The sequence below is a fragment of the Sinocyclocheilus rhinocerous genome, unplaced genomic scaffold (assembly GCF_001515625.1).
Source record: "Sinocyclocheilus rhinocerous isolate Xijiao unplaced genomic scaffold, SAMN03320098_v1.1 scaffold758, whole genome shotgun sequence".
In the NCBI taxonomy this organism is placed as follows: Eukaryota; Metazoa; Chordata; class Actinopteri; order Cypriniformes; family Cyprinidae; genus Sinocyclocheilus; species Sinocyclocheilus rhinocerous.
In genome coordinates, this window is record NW_015664007.1 from 335,770 (window position 1) to 359,916 (window position 24,147).

The following is a 24,147-nucleotide window of genomic DNA, read 5'->3' on the forward strand; positions in this document are numbered from 1 at the left end:
TAAATCGTGTGCACGATTTAGCAAATCGAGGGAACTAATTAGTAAATCGTGCACACAATTAATAAATCGAGGGAACGAAATAGTAAATCGTGCGCAAGATTTAGCCTACTATTTTTTTTCCTGCATGCCATGTGTGGGGCTCCGTAACTTTAAAGGGGTCATATGATGCGATTTTAATTTTTCCTTTCTCTTTGGAGTGTTACAAGCTCTTGGTGCATAAAGAAGATCTGTAAAGTTGCAAAGACTAAAGTCTCAAATCCAAAGAGATATTCTTTATAAAAGTTAAGAGTCAGCCACACCTACCTAAAACAGCTCGTTCTAACACGCCCCCACATACCTACATCACTCATCGCTCCGGCCTGACAGGGCATCATCACAATATGGCAAGGGACGTAACATTACCGTCTCACGCTTGAGGTATTCGGCTAATCACAACGCACTGGATAGCTGGCCAATCACAGCACACCTCGCTTTTTCAGACCTATGAGCTTTGTAAAAATCGACGTGTTTCAGAAAGGCGGGGCATAGAAGAGAAACAATAATGTACAGTATGTGGAAAATAATGTGTTTTTTGAACCTTAAACCGCATAAACACATTTCATTACACCAAATACTGTTCTTTTTAGCAGCATCATATGACCCCTTTAAATGTTATGGAAAAAAAAAAAAAAAAAAACGACAATAGACATTTTCCCAGTCCCCATTCACTTTCACTATATGGCAATGAGCGACCAGGATATTTTTCAAAAACTCGCCTTTTGTGTTATTTGGAAAAAGTCATAGTGGTTTGAATCGAGATGACGGGGAATAAATGACAGAATTTCCATTTTTGGGTGAACTATCCCTTTAAGAAGACCTTAAATATAATGCATGAGTCATATTTTATGGAGGGTTTTTTGGTCAATTTAGAGTGTCCTATTCTCTCATAATATGGGGAACAGTGACCAGGATACTCTTCAAAAACTCACCATTTGTGTTCTTTGGAAGAAAGAAAATCATAGTGGTTTGAGTAAATGACGACAGAAATGTCATTTTTGTGTGAACTATTCCTTTAAAATCATTTGCATTTTCACATACCCTCCCTCCCCAAGCAGATATTCTATAGATCTTTCATTAGATTCTGGCCCCCCTCCAATCACCACTTTGCCTTATACAAGCAGTTTTGTGCAGTTTTCAGCAAAGGATGCATTTTTTATATTCCAAGTTCATTAATAGTAGATAGCCAGTGTTTCCCTTCATTAAATACAATGAGACTTCCCAGTGTATGTGCAACAGAAGCGTGGTGCTGTCAGCTTCTTGAGGGACCAAAGACTGTTTGGTGGCACAAATAAAGCGAGGGAAGACTTCTCTCACGCCAAAACCTGCAACACAGCGGGGAGCGAACACCAAAGGGAGAGAGAGAGAAAGCAGAACGCTTCCAAAACAGACCCTCTGTTCACGGTTACTATTCATTTTAATGGCAAATTTGTCGGGAGTTGTTGTCAAATGTCCTCCGCACAATGATTAGGGACCGGCGTTTGCTTGAAAAGCACTGACTTCGGGATGCGCCGGGAGAGCGTTGTCACTCGGCGACAGCCTGTGTCGCAGACAATGGCTGCCTGAATTGTGAGAAGTGTTGGCAAAGGCATTCCCTGAAAAGTTTCCCCCCTCAATGCTACTTCCCTCAATGCTACTTTACTGCTGTTGGTGGATATTTTGTCGCATTGATATCAAGTTGTTGATTAGAATGAAAAAGGAAGCCACTCAATTGAAAGGCCAAAAGCTCCCCGCAGAGCAGTGTCAGCTACTGAGAGAGATTGACAGTCCTCTTTTGAGTCAACTTTTTTTCACTTCATAAAAGAGCATTGCTGCATGCACTGTCAAAGGAGTAAAGTTGCCGTTTAAGGGCAGCAGGATTTCAAACCGCACAGACAATTTAGCTGGAAAGCGACGGAGAAACCACAACAGAAAGTACAGATTCTAACCCTGTTCTTACTGCACGAACTTTGAATAGCCCATGAAGCAGCATGAGTCACTTCCTTAAGTTTCATATTGACTTGACAGATAAACGAGTTCCCGCTTCGAATGACTAATACACTTCTATCCTGTAGCAGTGGCAGAGGAACAAATTATTTGTTCCTTCATGGCTGTAATGACGCTGAGTAAATTATTCCAAACAAAAAGTAAATGATTTATTAGACTACCTTTTTGTGCTCTTGATCGTAAAGGGGTCATATGAAGTTGCTAAAAAGAACATTATGTTGTGTATTTGGTGTAATGCAATGTGTTTATGCGGTTTAAGGTTCAAAAAACACATTATTTTCCACATAATGTACATTATTGTTGCTCCTCTATGCCCCGCCTTTCTGAAACGCGTCGATTTGTACAAAGCTCATCGTTCTGAAAAGCGAGGTGTGCTCTGATTGGCCAGCTATCCAGTGCATTGTGATTGGCCGAATACCTCAAGCGTGTGACGGAAATGTTACGCCCCTTAACATACTATGATGCCCTGTCTCAAAAGACAAAAACAATAAAACCCATTACAAACGAGGCATTTGTTGCATCCAGTCAGTCTCTTTGGATTTGTGACTTTAGTCTTTGCAACTTTACAGATCTTCTTTATGTACCAAGAGCTTGTAACACTCCAAAGAGAAAGGAAAAATTGAAATCGCATCATATGACCCCTTTAAAAAGAAAGCAAGATATAAAGAGTAATATACAGTATATATTGAACAGAATATATATATATATATATATATATTTAGGGCTGTCAGTGGATTCAAATTTTTAATGTAATTAATTACAAGATTAATTAATCAAATTAATAGCAAATTACATTTGGCTGTGAAAATACCCCAATAAAGCCATTATTGTGTTAAATGAGAAATAGCAAGTATATATTACAAAAAGTAACTTTAGAAATAAATATTGTATTTGATTCAACATAAAATTGATTACACAAAAACATTTAGGCTACAACAGCCAAACATAAACTATGAAACATAAAAGAAGATGATTTGAGAAACATCTCAGTATTTTTTGTTCATACAATGAAAGTCACTGCTAACCAAATCAGTTTGGTTACCAAAATTCTTCTTTTTCTTCTGGTTACCAAAATTCTTCATTATTTTCTTTTATGTTCCACAAAAGAAAGTAAGTGTTATATAATTTTTTCTTTTTGGGTGAACTATCACTTTATTTTTTTATTAAATTATGCTCTAAATAATAAACTAAAACTGCCAGTAGGTGGAGGTAAATGTCTTTATGAGTAAGTCATTGTGTCATTCATTCATTTGATTCCTTCAAACTGCTGATTCATTCAGGAATGAGGTAAACGGCTCTCTTAATGAATGAGCCATTGAATCATTCAGAAACGAGTCACCGCTGTGTTACAGTTCTGATGTGGCTTTATAGGTAATATTTTTGTTGGCAAAATGGAGCAAAAACAGACAATATTGTTTTTAAAATATGACACAATGTTAACTTATTTACTGAACTGTTGTGTAAAATCACATTTGCACTCGCGCTATTCGGGACAAAAACAGCACTTGTGTGATACTGCACTCGCTGCTCGTTTCTGCTGATATCGCTTATTTTATAGGCTACATCACACAGTGAGTTGTTCCCCTGTATCATGTTTGCCAACAGTTAACTGTATAAAATATAAGATGATGTACAGGTCTGAGGTCAGGGCGGGTGCGTTAAAATATGTTAATAACGTTATTTTTCCATAAGAAATGAATTAAATTAACGTGCTAAAACGACATCCTTAATTATATTATAATTATATAACAATTGACAGCAATACATATAAATGTGTATGATTGCAGGGGAAAATATTTTTAGACTACATATAAATAAAAGCATAAAATAAATGAATTACAAAATAATTATTTGAATATATTCTTTATAAATAAATTATAAAATGCTGTTTAAAATAGTTGGAGGTGGACGCTGCTATCATTGCTTGACATGTCTTATCAACAACCATTTACTAAAATCAGATGCCATTAAATCTCCCTGCAATGCCAGTACCAGACAATAGATATCTGTCACTCACATCTTAAAATGGGTTAAGATGTAAGTGACAGATCTATTTATATTAACAAATACATTGATATCCTGTTTTTTAATTAGTTTTGTGAATTATCCCTATTACAAAAGTTCCCTTTTTCCGACACCTAATTCAGAGTGACCTGCTTTCAGCTCTATTGGTGTTAAGTTTCTTAGTGAATTACTTATCAGTCTACATAATGATCACATGCACCCCTCGGCCCTTTTGAGATTCCGAGCCACTGAGGGGTCTTAACCAGTAATGAAGTGGGAGGGGGGGTTCTGCTTGCTAGTACAGAATGGCATGGCCCCTTCCTCCACAGCACGTCTGAAAGTGGTTAATTTATGGAAAAATAGTGGGGAAGGGAAGGCGGCGATATGGAACACTTACCCCCGCGTGACTGAAGGTTGTGCACCAGCAGGGGGAGGAAAACGAGGAGAAAGAGAGAGGGAGATACTGAGAGAGAGAGGAGGGGAGGGAGGCGGGGACCAGAGCGACAGAGGAACGGTTAATGGAAATGAGTGACAGGCTTTCAGAATGATTTACAACGGGCGGGCGGCGGCGGAGCCCGGTGCTTTGATGGATGATCCTGAAAGACGGCGAGCGACCATAAATCATGTCTTTGAATCATTGACAGAGATAAAGGAGGGGGCGAAAATGCAATGGCATTGACGTTCATTCTTCCAATAATGTACATTGACGAGTTACACTACCGAGCCTTAATTAAAAAGTGAACGCGGGCTCTGCTCTCTCTCGCTCGCTCGTCCCCCCTCTTCTCCACTGTGATATCAGCGGTAATTAAAGATGCGTCGAGGCCCCGTCCCCGGTCTTGCTCCCACTTCCGACCGTGGCTCACAGTGGCCAGATTAGATAGACGCTTGGCGAGGAGATAACGTCACTTCCCCTCCTCTCCTCTCAGTGAGGGGCCTCATTGCTCAATGGCTTTCCACTTCACGAAACACGCACAAATACACACCTGCTTTCCCTCCCAACTAGCTGCTATGAGTGTTTCCTACTTCCCTACGCCGTCTGTACAGGTGTCTGACTGGGACTGCGTTTCTAAATTCAAATATCCTGGCACAGCTTGTAGCAGCGCCTTTGCAAAAGCAGTAAAAAACGGCATCCGCACAAAGACGCTGGACAGTATTCAAGCTACACGGATGTGGCAAACAAATTTTGGAGGGCAGCTGCTTCCAAAGAGACTCTTTTCTGCAATGAAGTGATGGATGTCAGGAGTAGAAAGGGAAAGAGAAATACAGCGAGACAGGAGAGCGGGATAGAAAGATAAAGCTGGAGAAGACATGTAGAGGCGGTGGCAGGCGAACTGAGGAGGCAGCATTCCACATCAGATGGGATCCTCCAAAGTGCATACAATAAAGCAGCGAGGTGAAAGTAATCCCGAACATCTGTCCTGGGCGGCATGCACGCACCGCCTGTTTGTTTCAGTCGAGGAAAGAGGCATTCGAGAGGGAGAATGGGATCAATTCATGCACTACTTCTCTGAGGGGATCCAAGCGCAAACGGTACTCTGTTGTTATACATAGCCTGGAACAAGATGGAGACCGATGCAAAGACAGGAAAGAGGTGAAGTGCAAGGGACCCAACTGAATGTTGTTCGGTCGCTGCATGACCTCCCTGCAGGGAGTGTGGCGTGGCAGCTAAAGCTCAGGGCCAGTGAAAAAAAGGTTGCTGGTTCAAGTCCCACAAGGAATGAGTCTTATAGCAAAGTAGAGCATTTGATAGATATGAATAACATGTTTTGAGTGTGTGGAATGCAAAGTTGAGCGCCGTATGGATGAATGGATAGATAGATAGATAGATAGATAGATAAATATACACACTTGCATTTTTTTCTGCATCCTTGTAGTGCATCACCCACACTGAAATCTTAAAATGTGAGTCGCTGTACACAAAAGTGCTACTCACTGACTACTTACTGACATCTCTCCTTTGGATGACTGCATTGTTGAGGATTTTAATGAGGGTGACTTGATGGTACTACCATGGCTTTGACTCATCATCGCTGGATGTGAGTCTAAACGTCCAGCCAGTCTTTGACAATCAGTGAAACCGTGATCCAAACAATGAGGCATTGAGATCGCAGATGCTTCTTTTACTGCTTCTTATGTCACTGTCCTCAGCTGTCAGTGCTTCAAAAGACATGGACGTGGGCCTTACGTCAGAGGCCAGACCTCCTTCTGACTTGGCCACTTAGTTCAAGTCCTGCCTGAGACTGTAACCTTACACTATGGCTCTGTGGGAATTTGTGCAAGTGTGTGTGTTGTGAGCATACTAAGAGACACAAACATGTCCCTCCAGCTGGACGATGACATTTTGGCGGTTCCGAAAAGAAATTGCGGCAACAATAGTGCTCCTGTGGTGCAATACTGTGGCACACACACTACTGGGGCCTAGCGAGAGGTAGAGAAAAACGAGGTAGCGTTGCACCAACCTTGAAGTCTGGGTTTGGGTATTCAATCTGGTAATTATTTTTCATCGGATTCTGAAGTTGTAAATCTATCATGTCGGATCCCATGCTGACATTTTCAAACATAGCTTGATGGACACCTGAAGTAATTACATGTCATTCCTCTGTTTGAAGGTTTCCAGGTTTAGTGCCACATCTTTCTATTCATCTGCTGTCGGCAACCTGCAATGGCATAACTCAAATTTGATTCTATCAAAAAAAGAATGCGTCCTTGATTCTCGACAAAGATGAACAGATGAGGAATTGCATACTGTGATGTGAACACACCAAGAAACTCAATAAACTCGAGAGAGTCTCTTTGTCTTGGAGTATTTACTCGACTCGGGGCCCTGTGATCTTAAATGGTCTTAAAAGATGATCCATACAATAATGAAGTCCGCTCTCCTGTTGGCTGGCCTCCCAAACGCACAACATAATCAAAGCGAAGTCACCAGGGGATTCTGTGGAGCTGCTCTGTGTTTGACGAGCAAACATTCGTTTTATTTGTTTGTCACGGACCTCTTGGCTGAATCCACTAACGATGGCAGAATATTAATTGATGTATATGGAATGTAAATACCAATCTGTAAGGTAAAAGTGCTGCGACGTCAAAATTATGTGTGTGTCAAATTGATGTATACTCAACCTGAATTTAACCCTGAGGTTTATCAATCTCAGATCAGCAGCGGAAGTCATAATGAGACCGCAGTCTTGTTCGGTCCTCACCTACCCACGCACTTGCTACAGAACGGATCCCACCCTCTCCCCTGCACACTGGGTCAGACCACCCTGATTGCAGCAGTGGTGGCTCAGGCATCTGGACTTGCTGTCTTGTTGTTCTTGGAATGCAGTGAAAGCAAATAGCTGCTTAAATGGCCCCCTTCGTTCCCAGACAAAACCAAAAGGCTGTAGAGCCATTCATCAAAAGAGTCCGACAACCTGCTCCTCTACATCCCCCCTCCAGGCACGGCCATATCCCCTCTCTGGGTTTTAACTAGGACTCCATATCATTCCAGAAATGACAAATGATACTTATATCTGTGGCCTGTGCCGAATCAATAGGCATGCAGAACGGCTATCCATCTTGAGAGCTATCGACAGCTGCTGCCTGACATCAGGGGAGAAGCGCCTGGTGGCTTTATTCAACAGTGAGACAAAGCTAATGGCAGCACATATTTTCCCTGAAGTTTGTAAACCGACCGTCCTGTCCTCAGCAGTCCGAGTTTATAGCTTTTAATTTTTTATCTAGCCACTTTTCTTTAGTATACAGTGCTAAAGTTATGACAAACCTTGTGACAAACCAGCTAGTGGCACAGCAACTCTCTGACTACTAGCTTCTTTGCCCATGTTGACTGTATAAATTGCAATTTTTATCTAGCCTCTTCTACAGTGCTAAAGTTATGACAAACCTTGTGTTTATCATAGTGCCACAGCAGCTCTTTGGCTACTACCATCTTTGCTACGATAGGTAGGCTACGTTTTCTAAAGTTTTAGGAGGATTTCTTTTAACAAACATCAAGGCCAGCTCGATTTTATAGATCAGGGGTGGCGAACGTCGGTCCTGGAGAGCCGCAGCCCTGCAGAGTTTTGCTTCAACCCTAATCAAACACACCTGAACAAGCTAATCAAGGTCTGAAGGGTTATTAGGAAGCTACAGGCAGGTGAGTTTTAATTAGGGTTGGAGCTGAACTCTCCAGGACTGGAGTTCGCCACCCCTGTTATAGATTGTAATTTTTATCCAGCCTTATTGCTATAGTATACTATGCTAAAGTTATGACAAACCTTGTGTTTATTGCAGTTAGAACCACGGCAGTATTCTTCTACTGGCTCCCTTGCTACTAGCTTCTTTGCTACGAAAGGTACATTTTCAAAAGTTTTAGGAGGATTTCTTTCAACGAACATTCAAGCCCAGTTCGATTTTATAGATTTAAATTTTTATCTAGCCTCTTTTCTATAGTATACTGTGCTAAAGCTATGACAAACCTTTTGTTTATCACATTTAGTGCCACAGCAGTATTCTTCTACTGGCTCTCTTGCTACCTCTACTTTGCTGCAATAGGTACGTTTTCAAAAGTTTTAGAAATATTTCTTTCACCAAACACGTTGCGTTTACAGCCTTTATTTGTTTTATCTAGCTGCTTTTCTATGGTATCCTGAGCTAAAGTTATGACAAACCTTTGACAAGCATAAAAGTGAAATACTCCCTATGAAAGCTAGCAGTACATTTATGACCTTCTGTAAAGGTATGTAGGTTGTGCGCAAGGCTAGCACCTGCCTGTGTTTACATGGCAGTTTATGCTGCCGTGAGCTGATGGTGGAGCGATACGGGCTCGGGCTGCACAGCACCGTCTGTATCGCAGCAGCTGACAGATAGCACTTCAGTCCAGTTTTAGCTGCACCTTCTCTTGAGAGACCATGATTGATGACTAGCACTGCCACCTATATCCATTTTCCCCTCCGATCTCTCAGGCTGAGGGTCCACAAAACACATTTCTCAACATTTTTCAAACCACCTTTAAGGGCTCTTTACGGGAATGAAGTTAACAAAAACATGAGTTTTGCAAGAAAAAATTTAAAGAGATGACTGATTTGAAATGGTGGTATTATAATGCATTATGGAATTTTAAGGAAGTCTGCAAACCTGGGAGTTTAGGTTTGAACAGAATGATCTTAATATGAATGTGAAAACAATGTTTGCAAAAATTATCCTAAATATATTCCACTTTTATTAATGACAAATAATTGTAAAATCAAGTTAATGTACAGAATGGCCACAAAAATACAAAGAAAAAATATCACTACAAATGTGATTTAATTGGTATGTGTCATTGTGCCTCAAAGAAATATAGAGCTGAGTATTGTCTGTGTAACAGTGAAAACGAACTCTATGTTTCTTGATAATATTTATGATAATATGTACAGGGTGAAAAACAATGGTCCTAGTACTGAGCCTTATGGTACTCCACACCGAATTTGTGATTGATATTCATTTTGAGATTTGCTAAATGTTTTCTTTAACAGCTTTTATTAAATTATTATTGTTTTTAAAGATTAACTTTAAGTGAGTGTTAGATGATGGCAAATGTGATCCAAATGTAATATTGGGGGAAAGAAGCATAAACAATTAAATATTCAATACTGACGGATACAGGAAAAAATAACTAATATTGCCATATGCATGCTTTTCTATCTTTACATCAGTTTCTGCCTTTATAAATACTGATTTTTTCCCCCTGTTAACACAGGACCACATCCATGGAATTCAGGATCAAATGCATTTTATAAACGAGGCCCCAGGATTCCCGTGAGACTATCAAGAGAGGAAAAATAAAAAATGCCGCAGCTCAGACAAAAGACAGTCCTCTGTGTTTTTGTTACAGTCTCAACTGTTTGGACGACGGTCTGGTGTAGTACATCTTTTGAAAACCAAGCATCCAAGCCATCAATTTTAACAATGCCACCATAAACGTGTTAACGAACACTTAGCCTAGCCATCTGGAAGACAATTACACAGGAACAAACATACCAGCTCAGCAACTAAAGGTTGGGTCATCAATCACAGACGATGGTCACAATCTAGATGACTGTTTCTGCTGAGACCCAGCCTAATAACCCAATGAACTGCTGTGTCCAGAAGAAACAAGTTTTAGGCCCTTAGCTTTTCAGTATGCTAAAGGGCATAACAATGATATAACTGTCACCTACGTTTTGTCATTTTATTCAAATGAATCCTCATGAATTGGTTCATTTTACCCAGCAACAGCACCAAAATATTGCGTTCTGTCCCTAAGTTACAAATCAACAATACTGTATATGCATATACTGTACATATTCCTGACCAAAACAGCTATGAGATATCTACATCTAAACAGTGGAGTTAATTCTCCAAGGTGTCCTCCGGTCAGACGTCCACAGTTAAACCAATCCTGCTCTTCTCTTTGAGTAGCTTAATTAATTAACATTTTCTCTTTCTAATTGCAATCATGCGCCCCTTGGGGAGTCATCAAGGGACTATAATTGCAATTACACATTTGGATGAGTTGGTAAAACAATGTCAATGTACACACAAAATCTGAAGAGATACAGAGCGAGGGCTTCAAGTGGGTTAGTTACGCTTCCTGGCGTGGGTTTTTTGATGGGGAGATACTTACAGATGCTGCATATGCAAACAGTGCTAATCAAAGGACAGATCTAATGAGCTGTTTAGACAACATTACATTCATTAGTTTCAGTGTTGACGAGTAACTAACTAAAATGAACAATGCTACTAACTTAACCAAATTTTTCAGTACCTCAGCTGATTTTAATAGCATGGCCTATCCACTAAAACTATTTTCAAACAAACAACTAACAGTTGTGCAATAAAAAATGCTACATTGCCATTTTTATTGCATAATGTAGTATACATTCACCATTCAACCTTACAAACAAACAAGCCAAGGAATTAATCAAACACACTCTTCTGAAATATACCATCTCTCTAAGCAAATCAGTTAATTCGGATACAACTTAATTGGTTCAGGAACTTATTTAATCAATCTCTCTCTCTCTCTCTCTCTCTCTCTATATATATATATATATATATATATAATTTGAAAAAATTTAAATGAAATATATCTAAAATGTAAAAATCATATATATAGTAATTGTCACAAACGCTACTGTGAGGGAGCGCGGAGCGAGGAGACATCAAGGGAACCAGGAAAACACACGTAGCAGAGGAGGTTGACATAAACATAACATGGAGCACGTGGGGAACAAAACACAAAACACGGAACAGAGTCTGACATTATTCCCGTGCTGGGCAATCTGGAGGCCTCTCAGGACAGGCTTACAGGAAATCCTTGGGGGGAATATCATCTTTAGAGGCCCTCCGTAGCCCTCTCTGGGCTGAACTCGGGGACTGGAGCCCTCTCTGGGCTAAACTCGAGGGCTGGAACCCTCTGTGGGCTAAACTCTGGGACTGGAGCCCTCTGTGGGCTAAACTCGGGGACTGGAGCCCTCTGTGGGCTAAACTCGGGGACTGGAGCCCTCTCTGGGCTTGACCTGGGGACTGGAGCCCTCCTTGGGCTGGACATGGGAACTGGAGCTCTTTCTGTGCTAGACTCGGGGACTGGAGCCCTCTCTGGGCTGAACTCGGGGACTGGAGCCCTCTCTGGGCTAAACTCAGGGACTGGAGCCTGGAACCCTCTATGGGCTAAACTCGGGGACTGGAGCCCTCTGTGGGCTAAACTCGGGGGCTGGAACCCTCTATGGGCTAAACTCGGGGACTGGAGCCCTCTGTGGGCTAAACTCGGGGGCTGGAACCCTCTGTGGGCTAAACTCGGGGACTGGAGCCCTCTCTGGGCTAAACTCGGGGACTGGGACTCCCTCTGGGCTAAACTCGGGAACTGGAACTGACACTGGAGCGAGCTCTGGGCCTGGAGCCGACAAAGGAGCGAGCTCTGGGGCTGGAGCCGACACTGGAGCGATGCTCTGGGGCTAGGATGAGGGCGGAGAACAGTCTTTTTCTCGTCATCCTCCTCCTTTTATTAGAGGACATCGGCGCGGCCGGCGGGCTTGACATCAGAACGGCCAGCAGGCTGGAGAGAGCTACGGCCGGCGGGCTTGACTGAGGAACGGCCGGCGGGCTGAAGAGTGCTGCGGCCGGCGGACTTGACTTCGGAACGGCCGGCGGGCTGGAGAGTACCGCGGCCGGCGGGCTTGTCTGCTGAACGTGCTAGCGCGATGAAGCGTGCAGCGATCTCCATAATCGCAGGGGGAAAACACAAGAAAACAAAAGACTTTCAAAAATGGAAAAAAACTCGGGGAGAAGAGGCGCCGCTCACTTTATGTTCTGGTCCGGTATTCTGTCACGAACGCTACTGTGAGGGAGAGCGGAGCGAGGAACGAGGAGACGTGGAGTACATCAACAAGGAGACTTTAATAACATCAAGGGAACCAGGAAAACACACGTAGCAGAGGAGGTTGACATAAACATAACATGGAGCACGAGGGGAACAAAACACAACACAAGACAGAAACAGAGTCTGACAAAGTGTGTGTATATATATATATATATATATATATATATATATGTGTGTGTGACAAAGCAGTGACTGCTTTGATTTCTGTATAAAATTAAATATATATTAAATAATTACATATACAAAATATAATTAAACATTATAAATATAATTTATTTGAAAATATAAAAAAATAATAAATTATATATATATTGATACATACATCTATAGTTGTAAATAAATCAGGTTGACTTTGTTTTGAGTAGCTTGTAACTTGTCAAGCTTCACTTTCAAAGTAGTTTGCTCAACACTGATTAGTTTGTATTTTATTTATAGGATGCAATGACAAATGATTTCTCATTTATCTATCCGTGAATATCCTGATGTTTGATAAGCTCTAATCTCACTCTGAAGTCATTATAATGGATCTGAGTAAGACGTCATTCTCCAACCCTTCCTTCTGAACACGCTTCACTAGTCGGTGGTTGATTCTCACTTGATGTCTCTTTCTTCCTGCAATGCCCAGCTGAGACCTCCTAAGCTACAGAGACCGTCTAATATTTCCATTTACTCCTGAGGAACCTCTGATTCTGAGTACGGTATGCCACAGCATACCTTCCACAATTAGGAGCCGCATGCAGAGAGATCGGAGTTTCCTGACTCAATCCCTACACCCAATCTTGAACATTCCAGCAAATAAAAAACACTCTGGGAAAGCCAGATCCCTGTCTGCCCTCCCCCAAACACAAAACATGAATGAGGTGGTAAGAAAGAAAGCCTGACAAGGGTAACCAGACCCCTGCTGGGTGTGATTTGTTTGTGCGATCACGAGACTCTTGGGTTTACACTTGTACACCACAATGGGAGGTAGAGGTGGTGTTTTGTCTCATGTGGGTAAAAAAACACAAGCACAACACTGTGAGCTATCACAACCTTATCTTTGAACAGTCACTTTATGTGATCAATGCTTATGAAACGTCAAAATCGGCAGTCTTCATGACAGGTGCTGAGCTTGATTGGCAACGCTGTATCTGATTAAGAGCGAATGCTGCTTTTCCACTGATGCAAAGCTTAGAATGTGTATTTGCTGTAAACTTGACATAATCAAGATGATTGTGTTTGTATAAATGATTGTATGTAAACAAATAACACATCTTAAACTAGATGTTTTACGTTTTGGGAAGAAAATATGAGTGTGCTAGGCCACATTGTAAAAATGATTTTTTGAAGTTGTAAATAAAACAAAAATTATTACAGTACGTTTTATAAGAAAATACTATTTCAGACTTTCTACTTCACAATTTCATACTTAATTCAGTGCTACTTGCCATTTCTTTGTGATTAACTTGGAAATGTACTTGCAATTTCCAAGTGAAATTAAAAAAAATAATAATTCATTGAACACAAAATGTAATGCTTTAAAAAATGTTTTTTTTTTTTTTAAAGTTGTAAATAAAACAAATTAATGCAGTAGGTTTTAGAAGAAAATACTATTTCAGCCTTTCTACTTAAAAAAAAATTAACATTTAATTCACTGTTACTTGCTGTTTCTTTGTAATTATTTGTAAAAAAATTACTAGAAATTTCTGAGATTTTTTATTATTTATTTATTTCAAAATTTAATGTCAAAATACTACGCTGTAATTTTTTTTTTCAAGTTGTAAATAAAAATAAAAACAGATTTTCGAAGTAGGTTTTACAAGAAAATACTATTTTAACCTTAATAATACAAAATTTAAATTTACTTGCGAAATTTACTGGTAATTTCTGAGTGAAAATTGATTCTACATCATTTTTAAAAAATTGTATGTAGAAACAATTCTCACTCAGATATTTCAAGTAAATTTCAAAATTAATTACAAAGAAATGGCAATTAACACGTTGAATTAAACACCAAATTTTACGCAGAAAGAAATAGTATTTTCTTGTAAAACGGGTTGTAAATTTTTATTTACAACTTAAAAAAATGTTTTTACAGCGTAGTATTGTGACATAAAATTTTGTGTTGTTAATAGTCATTAAATTGTTCTGAGTGGTTGCTTGCATGTTTCTTTGCATTGCTAGGGTGGTTTTTAAGGTGCTAAGTGTCGTAAGTCAAAAGAGCCCAACCACCAAGTCTGTATGATTTTCTTGCCTCTAAATATCAGTAGTTTTTGCCCATTTTTATCATTTGCCAGATGAAAATGGCAAGTCTGATCACTTAGTAAAGCAATGCTCAAAAAAGCTGAGCACAACTGCTGCGGGAAGAGTTGCGCACCCAGGTTTTATACACATAATATGGGGTTTGTTCAAATCCCTAACCCCAAGTATGCAATAGCTATGCTTTCCTTAGCAAGCTACACAAACAAAAGTGCATTAACAACGATTGGCATTCACGGACGACAGATTAGAGATGATTTGCAGACTTGTTACTAAACTCGCACAAAGCTGGGAGATACTAATCGCACGAAAAGCATTTCTGCACCTCACAAAACCACCGGAGTGCTTTAAATCCTCAATTTAAGACAGTGAGGGATTGACGCAGCCAGTTCTTAAGCACACGGGGAAAAAAGCTCCAGGAGTCACTCATATCCCCCTGCTGAAAAACCCCCTCCATTTAATGATCCTCCACTAAGGAGAATCTACACACCTCCGAAAGAATTCAAATCCCTTTTCCCACAGCCTCTTTCAGTCCGTATGATAAATGACACCCGTCATTCCGCCGTTGCCAAACAGCACAGAGGGGAATTGTACTGATATATGATTCACAAGAACAGGAAATAAACTCTCCCTTTCTCTATCGCTCGTTCTTTTGCCAACTAGGGCGGACCTGGACAGTGTCAAAGCTCGGTCATATGAGGGAAGAGACAGCCGTGGACCCAAAAAGGAAAAAAGACAGCAGTTTGCGAGAGCGCCGTCGACCTGCGAGCAGATGTTGGACCTTCTAGTGACTCAAAAAAAACACACAAGCGCTGATGAAATAAACGGTAAAGAATGTTAGAAAAGGAAATGCGTATGAAGGCTTGAGTGATGTGTAAGTATGCAATTACGGGGAGAAAAATCTCAATGAATGAATAACCCCCCTTACCCCCAATTATAACAAAGCAACTGAAGCTAATTACTGGTATTATTATCTACGATGTCTGTGTATGAGCAAGGATAGAGACTGTGTGTATGTGGGTGAAAGAGAGAGCAGGAGAAAATGAAAAAAAGGAGAGAGATGCCCTGTCTAAAACATAATGACATGACTTTACTCCATTTCCATAAGTACATACGTTTCTATTCTAAATATGCATTTACAATAACTTCCTGTTTGCTCTACTAGACATCAAACAGCTAGTGCTATATAGCGCCTGACAGTGCTGCTGAATGTCAGCCTTTTGGCAATATTCAATCTATCTCTCAATATCTATGTTGATTTATAGTAAGATGAGGATTCTTAATATATGGTCAAATAGATTTTGTATATTTTATACAGAATCAACCATTTATTAAGAATCTCAAATATTCAAAAAGGAAAATAACAGAAAAAGAAAAGAAAAGAAAAAAAATTAATATTTCTCAATCCACATTTGGATTATATAATTCAATATATTATATTATGGAAAACATGAATATCTAATATAAATATATTACATTAATTTAAGTTATAAAATGTTATTCTAAATTAAATAATTATAAATTATAATATTTTATATGTAATTAAATTTATTGAATAACATAATTATTGTATAAGATAAATTATAATACATTATGTATAAGAAATGTAAGAATCAGAATCAGAAAGTGTATCATAAGTATATACTGTACATGTTAGTGTATGTATATTGTACAACATTTTAATATATGGCAAATGTACTTATGACTTATGATTCTGATTCTTATTTTTATAACTTTTTAAATAATGCACAAACAAATCACTTTTGAATCACAAAAATTAAATGAATCAAATGTTCCAAATCTAACACTGTTTTTACAGCCGATTTTAAGACAAAATAAAAGTGCATTAAAATAATTTACGATGCTGCTTAATTTAATATTACCAGCTAAAACATTGCAAAAATATCACGAATACGCAAACGTTTCTCCCACCCCTAACGCTTCACCGCTACTCTACAATAAAAAGGTTTTTAGGAAGGACAGTTAATCGAGTTTTTTAAAAATCAAACAGCGGTGCGGTGCGTCAGTGCTAGCAGAGCCCCCAGTCCAGCGTTCAGTGGAGGGCCTCCCACACCGGGGCTGTGCCGCGAGCCAGGACCACGAGCATTCAATCACTCAGACAGCGACATCCCTTCGCCTTCACCATCAGAGTGGCCTCTACTGGGGGGGGCGGAGATATTTATGAGCAGCGCATTTGCACACACGCCCATGCGGCTGCCATCACTGTGATATACTGCACACACTGGACGCAGAGATGGAGCCTTCCAGTTCATCTCCTTCTCATTTCCGGCCCCAGCCCAGACCCTTGGAAGTGCTCATGTGAGCTTTATAGGACGAGTCCAATGCAGGCAGCAGATACAACTCACCGCCGGCTACCCATCACGCTGATCTGCTACTCCTGAAGCACCTGGCCACACATTTTACAATCAGCGTTTAATGGCGGTACGGAGCCCTCGTTATTCAAACACATCTCTCGTTTCCTTTGGGAAAGCAGGATTGTTTCTGGACAGATGCTGGGATCGGAGTGGCGTGGGTGTTTCATATACTCACAGTGATTCAATGACCCGCCCAACAAAACTGGACACAAACCGCTGAAAGATGGTTGCGACAGAACTACCGAGAAAAGTTTCTGTTGCTAACTTTGCTCTGCTGAGGGAGTTTGGGAGCCTCGGCATCTGTGTTTATTATTTTGTAAATTATATATGTTATTATTAAATATTATTATAATTTGTATAACTTATATATATATATATAAATTTTCATAAATATAATTGTGTGTGCATATATGCCATTTATATATATATATATTACTAAATCTATAATATATTATTGATGCATTACAAAAATACACAAATTACATACTATATATATATATGTATATTACTATAAAATAAAACTGACTGTTTCCTTATTATATGCATATGTAATATATTTAATATTTTAATATATGACAAATGCATTTATTTTTATACATTAAGTAATGCACAAGTAAAACAAATCACTGAATCAGTTTTGAATTGATTCACAAAAATACAATGAATCAAACGTTCCAACTCTAACAGTGTTTCGCAGCTGATTTTAGAGAAATTAAAAGTGCAAATTACAATTATTTAGGATGTTGCTTAATTTTACATCACCAGCATCGTCATCAGAAAAAAATATCGTGAATAGTCAAACATTTTTTCCAAGCCTAGATCAGAAGGATGCTACGTAACTACCAAGAGAAGTTCCTGTTGCAAACTCTGCTCTTCTGAGGGAGTGTGGGAGTCTCGGCGTCTGTGTTTATCATTTTTTAAATAAAAAGGAAATGAATGACTGAGCCATATTTGCGTCATGGCGAGCGATGACGCTGAGAAATACGCATCCGAAGGATTACAATAAATTTACCTGAAAGAAGGAGCGCCTTTCCACTTTTCTGTCTGTTTTCTATCTCTCAGAGAAATAATAATTGCAAAGGAAGCCCTGCAAAGCCTCGTGGCAGATTAGGAAATGAATTGGAAATGGCTTCAAATTGTCGCTCTAAAGCAAAGAGGCTGCTTTGCACCACAAGGGGTTCCTTTCCTCTGGCGGGAGGAAGGATTAAAAGAAGCCATAAAAGAGCTCAGTAATGGCATCAGTAATGTTTCACTGCCATAAAAAAAGGCTAAAAAACATCTGCTTTGCATTTTTCACTCCCTTGCTGCTCATTTGTCTTCTAAACCCTCTGTCTGAGGAATCTCACCTTTCTTTCTCAAGAAGCGCTCAATGTTGACCGTCAACATCCTCCTCCCACACTGAATTATGGATCTGAATCATCTGACCCAGCCCAGTGATTTAATGACTGAACTGTTGTTAACTCAACCTGAAATATGATTTTGCGTCTCGCAGGGTCATTTCCTGACCACTTTTGTTTATCTTTTAGTTAAGCTAAGGCTGGCCAATAAACTTTTTTTTTTTTTTTTTTTTAGCTATGTAACAATATTTTCAGATTTTCAAAGCTGCTGAAATTGACTGTTGTTAGGAAATGTTTAATTCAATAAGTAAAATGCATTCAAAAGATTGGGGTTGGTAAGATTTTTTAAAGTGTTTGTGAAAGAGGTCTCTTCTGTTCACCAAGGCTGCATTTATTTTATCAAAAATACAGTAAAAATAGTAATATTGTGAAATATTATTACAATTTACTGTTTAATATTATATTAATTAACTGTTTTCTATGTGAATATATTTTAAAATGTAATTTATTTCTGTGATAAAAGCTGAATTTTCAGCATCATTACTCCAGTCTTCAGTGTCACATGATCCTTCAGAAATCATTCTAATATGCTGATCTGCTGCTCAAGAGACATTATTATTATTATTATTAATGCTGAAAACAGTTCTGCTTCTTATTATTTTTTAGACTGTGATACTGCAAAACTGTGATACATTTTTTGTAACAATGTAAATATCTTTACTGTCGCTTTTCGTCAGTTTAAAGCATCCTTGATGGATAAAAGATTTAATTTCAAATAATAATAAAAAAAAATTAATTAAAAATACCCCGCTGATCCCAAATGTTTGAATGGTAGTATAACACACACACACACATATCATTTATTTTCTTAAATAAATGTATTTATTTGCTATATTAATTTATTTTCTTATTTTCTTCTCTTGTTGCTTTTTTATTAATTGATTTATTTATTTGAGCTTTTTTTCACCTGTAATGTAAATATCTTCAGGCACTTTTGATCAGTTTAAATCATCGTTGATGAATAAAAGTTAAATTCATAAATAAATAAATAATTAAATTAATTCATTAAAATACCATACTGATATAAAATTAATTTTATGCTATTTAAAATTACATTATAATTTAATGTTTTTTATTAATTAATTATTAGTTATTAATTTATTTGAGCATTTCAGCTTTGTTTACTCCACGTGGATAACCAAAAAAGCTGGTTTGTTTGTGTTGTAGAAAATGTTCGTCATGGGTTTAGCAAATGGAAATCAATTAAACAACCAGCTGTAATTCGTTGCAAAGCTAACGCGCAGCCTAAAACCTGTTGGCTAATGCATTTCACCACTGCGTGAATGTCACCTCGGACCCTATTTATCCACTAATGTCCTTTTTCTATGGTGCACAGTGAATGTGACTTTATAAATTGGTCATATTCACGAGCGGGTCACATAATGGACAGCAGTGTAGGGTAAACACCTCTGTAGCTTTACAGTAGCCGCCTGTGTGTGTGTGTGTGTATCCTCAGCTGAATCCAGGACCTGCAGTAATATCTTCCCCACAAGCCTTTAATAAACTATGGTCTTCTTCATTAGCCCGTTCCTGCTTTATGATTGATTGCTGCCAGTCAGCAGAGCCCATTCCCAGCCCACAAGCCTTCAGCCGTGCAGAATAAGGAACTTTTTCAGTCGACGCCGATCACGGCGCTAAAGGGAAGTATTCACTGGGAGCCAAGAAGGGAGTGGTCCAAGGTTTTGTGGGATCAGAGCTGGATGGCATTGCAACAGTGATTCTTTTGTCTGCTTCTATTTAAAGGCACGCATTATAGAGACTCTGTATATCGCGACCGTACAGGCCGGCCCGTATGTTTTTGTGTAGGGGTAATGAGTCTGATCCAGGACAGGTCTGATGCACAACCCGAAAATAAATAATGCACAGAAAAGTTCAAATCGAAAACATAATTGCACTTAATTGCTTAAAAAGCTGATAATGATGATACTGGTACCGAAAATGTCTAATTATTCTAAAGTAACAAAAGCCTAGACTATCATGACAGTTTATGAAAATATGCTGTGCATCAAGCTTTCTGCTGAAAATACGTAGCAATATGTGAAAACAACACTAAAAATACATGATATAACAGCAATATTGTGCCACACCTAACATGACTAATAACATTTACAGACCTCAACAATAAAAATGGCCAGATGAGTGCCAATCTGCTGGCTGACAGATTTGTTTGCCTTTAAAAAAATCTTTCAAATGCAGTGCTCATGAAGTGGGGCACTGAAAAAACAATGAGACATGATGCAAATGACCAAAAACACCAATTTTATGCATATACAAAAAACTCAACATCTTGTCAAAAATCGAACATTCAGTACATTGATCAATATATTTATGCCACATTAAAAATGTGGTTTAAATGTCTTTTTGATTTCATATTTATTTATTTTTTTAATTAATTATTGCTCATTATTAACCATTTAAAAATACTTAATTTTACATTTTAATAATACAATATATATTTGTTGTAAATTTGTCTTGTATAGAAATACAGTTTTTAAAATTTCTAATTATATCCCTTTAAAAGTTAAAGAAAATGTATTGTTAACACTTCACAACAAGGTCCCATTAGTTCATGTTAGTGAATGCATAAACTAATATTAAGTAACAGTGAGCAATTTGTTGCAGTATATATGAATCTTCATTACAGTTAATAAAAATGCAGTTATTGTTAGTTCATGTAGCTGTTTATTAAATAATATTAACAGATACGTCTTTACATTTTTTTATTTTATTATTATGGTTAACTAAAACTAAACTAAAAAAATAAATTTAAAAAAATGTTACCTGAAATTAAACTTAGTTAGCAAGTTATTTAGGAGCTAGTTGCCAAGGCAACATTTCCTATTTTCATTTATTTTAACTAGATGTTTTAAAATAACTACATCTAATAAATACTATATGTGACCCTGGACCACAAAACCAGTCATAAGGGTCAATTTTTTGAAATTGAGAATTAAACATCATCTGAAAGATGAATAAATAAGCTTTCCATTGATGTATTGTTTGTTAGGATAGGACAATATTTGGCCGAGATACAACTATTTGAAAATCTGGAATCGGAGGCTGCAAAAAAATCAAAATATTGAGAAAATCGCCTTTAAATTTGTCCAAATTAAGATATAAAAAAATAAAAATGACTAAAATACACAACAAAAACATAAATATAAAAATAAAAACGAATATTAGTAAAACTACAGTAGTATCAGCATTGGTATTAGTAAATGTTGGAATTAAAATTAAGTAAGATTAATAAATGCTTCAGAAGTATTTTTCAGTGTTAGTTCATGTTAACTAATGTATAGCTCACTAATGATAACAAATGGAAGTGTTCTGTTGCAAATTCCTCTTGTATAAAAATATTAATGTTTAATAAAAATATATATTGCTCCTCACACTTAATCAAAAAAAAAAAATGCTGCTAAAAATATCTAAACTTGTCATTTCTGCCTCAAGGCCAGTGAAAATGTCAGCAGGGCATGTAAGAATGTGAACTGCCGGCAGAGGCCTGCGTTTACCACAATTCATCAAACTCCATGACCAGAAAACAGGTTATCCAATACTACAAAGCCCTAGCCTTACTTGACAGCAGAGATAGAGAGAGAAACGGAGGTACAAAAAGGGCAAGGTGCCGAATGATGTTCGGCTAGAGTAATAAAGTCAGTAATATCACTATCTCGCCCTCCTCTCCCAAGGATTGCCATAAACCTATTTCGAAAATTGCACCCATATATTTGCGCGAGACAGTTAGCTCATCCCGGTGACAGTGGAAACTTTTAGGGTGAATTATGCCGGTGTCATTAACAGGCGTTTATCAAAAGGGGTCAATTACTCACAGGCCTGAAATTCGGGCCGGACGGCGCACCAAACGCACCTCATTACGGGCTTAATCATTATAGCATGTAAACATACGGACTCCCGGAAACCCATAAAAACAAATACGCACTTAGCACACGTTCGCATTTGTATTCAAAGACAAGTGTCAGGCTGTAATTTCAGCAGGCAAACAAACAAACAGTTGCACATGCGTGAAATCCATCCGCCCACATAAACACACGCGCCCGTTCTGCGACATTTAGGGTCATGTGTGCGCATCTGACTGCATCTTTTATGCAGGCCGTCCGTCTCTATATACAGAGAAATAAGGCAGAACTTTCATATGACTGTCTTTCATGAATAATGATCAATGTGGGCTGTTTGCAAACCGCAGTATGTCTGTTCAGTGTGCCTGTGGGCGGTAGAACATTCCTAGCACTCATGATCTGAGCCTTAGGTGACTTTATCCGAGTGTGTGTGTGTGTGTGTGTGTGTGTTTGATGTCGAACACAGCCGAAAGATTTACAGAGTCTAATGTACATCCACACTTACTACATCTCACCAGCAGACCTTTTGGAGAGAGTCTGCATTCTCGGAACGCCAAAGGTTTAATGGCGGGATTAATCTTAACTGGTAAGTAGCAGCCATTTGAGACTGTTTTAGCTTTTAAATAGAATACAGGATCATGAAAACAGGCCAGTAATTACAGAGTTAAGTCATCTGACTTCTTTTTTTTATTACCGTCAATTTCCTCCCCCCCCTGGAAGAACAAAAAGCTACACCCACCAGTGTAATCATGGGGTTTGATTCTCGCGTGTGCGGCTAATGTAACGATATCATCCCGTCCGACAATGGCTCGGCTCATCACCTCTTTGTTTAAGATGACAGACACCAGAAAAGCACACATCAAAGATGGATCCGTCACAAAAAATCTACATAGTAATAGCACATTACATTACCGATATATACGTCGCTCCTTTTTAAACCATCTACTGATAGAAACGTTAGAATTACAGATTCTGTTTTTTTTTATTCACCAATTGCCAGTGCTGTGTAAACAACTAAATTGCGAGGTAACTTTGAATAGCTTGACATTTTGTACTTCTGCGTTACATTATATGAAAATAGTTCGACTTTTAGGACTGACCTTCATTATGTATTTCTTCTGTTCAACAAGAATCGTTCAGAAACATTTAGCTTTCGTTTGTGGTTTTTGCTTTTCGAAATATAATACAATTTATTTTTTTCTTTTCTTCATTTTTATGCATTTACTCCACTTCATAACAATATTTGTTTAGAAAATGACCTTTTTATTTTCTGATCAACGTGATTACGGCATAAACAACACATTTATAAGTGTTTAACATTAATGCTTTTTCTTGTGTCAATACACAAAATCGACCTTTATTTATGCATTTATGCCCATTTTTCAGCAACATTTGTTTAGAAGGTCATGATTTTATTCTACAATAAAAAAAGTGATTGGCAAAACAAAATACTTAATAAAGCTAACAAGCTAAGTCAACGTTTAACTATTGTACTTTTGCTTTTCGCAATATGATACACTTTTTTTTTTTTGTCAGACTGAGCTTTATTGTTATGCATTTACTCTATTTCATTACAATAATTGTTTAGAAAATAACATTCTTATCTTATGATCCATATGATTATGGCATAAACAATAAATGTATGAGTGTGTTCAATTATTGTAACATTAACACGATTTAAAGTTAAGAGTATGATACAATTTAATGCTTATTCTAGTGTCAATAGCAAGTTTACCTTTATTTATGCTCTTATGCCCATTTTGCAGCAATGTTTGTTTAGAAAATTATGCTTGTATTCTACAATAAAAATGTGATAAGTCAACTTTAGCTGTCGTTTGTACTTGCTTTTCGTAATAAGATACAATTTCATATTT

General features: G+C 38.2%; 1 protein-coding gene and 1 long non-coding RNA gene across 2 annotated transcripts in view; one reads left to right on the plus strand and one right to left on the minus strand.

The window, feature by feature from the left end:
• LOC107729067 (teashirt homolog 2-like) overlaps positions 1-24,147 on the minus strand; it is a 63,697-nt gene that overhangs the window by 19,237 nt on the left and 20,313 nt on the right. The gene's annotated exons all lie outside the window — the stretch shown is intronic.
• On the plus strand, positions 8,189-10,312 carry LOC107729068 (uncharacterized). The gene is made up of 3 exons (XR_001638549.1): positions 8,189-8,359; positions 8,504-8,559; positions 9,746-10,312. It is a non-coding gene; the product is annotated as an uncharacterized LOC107729068 (long non-coding RNA).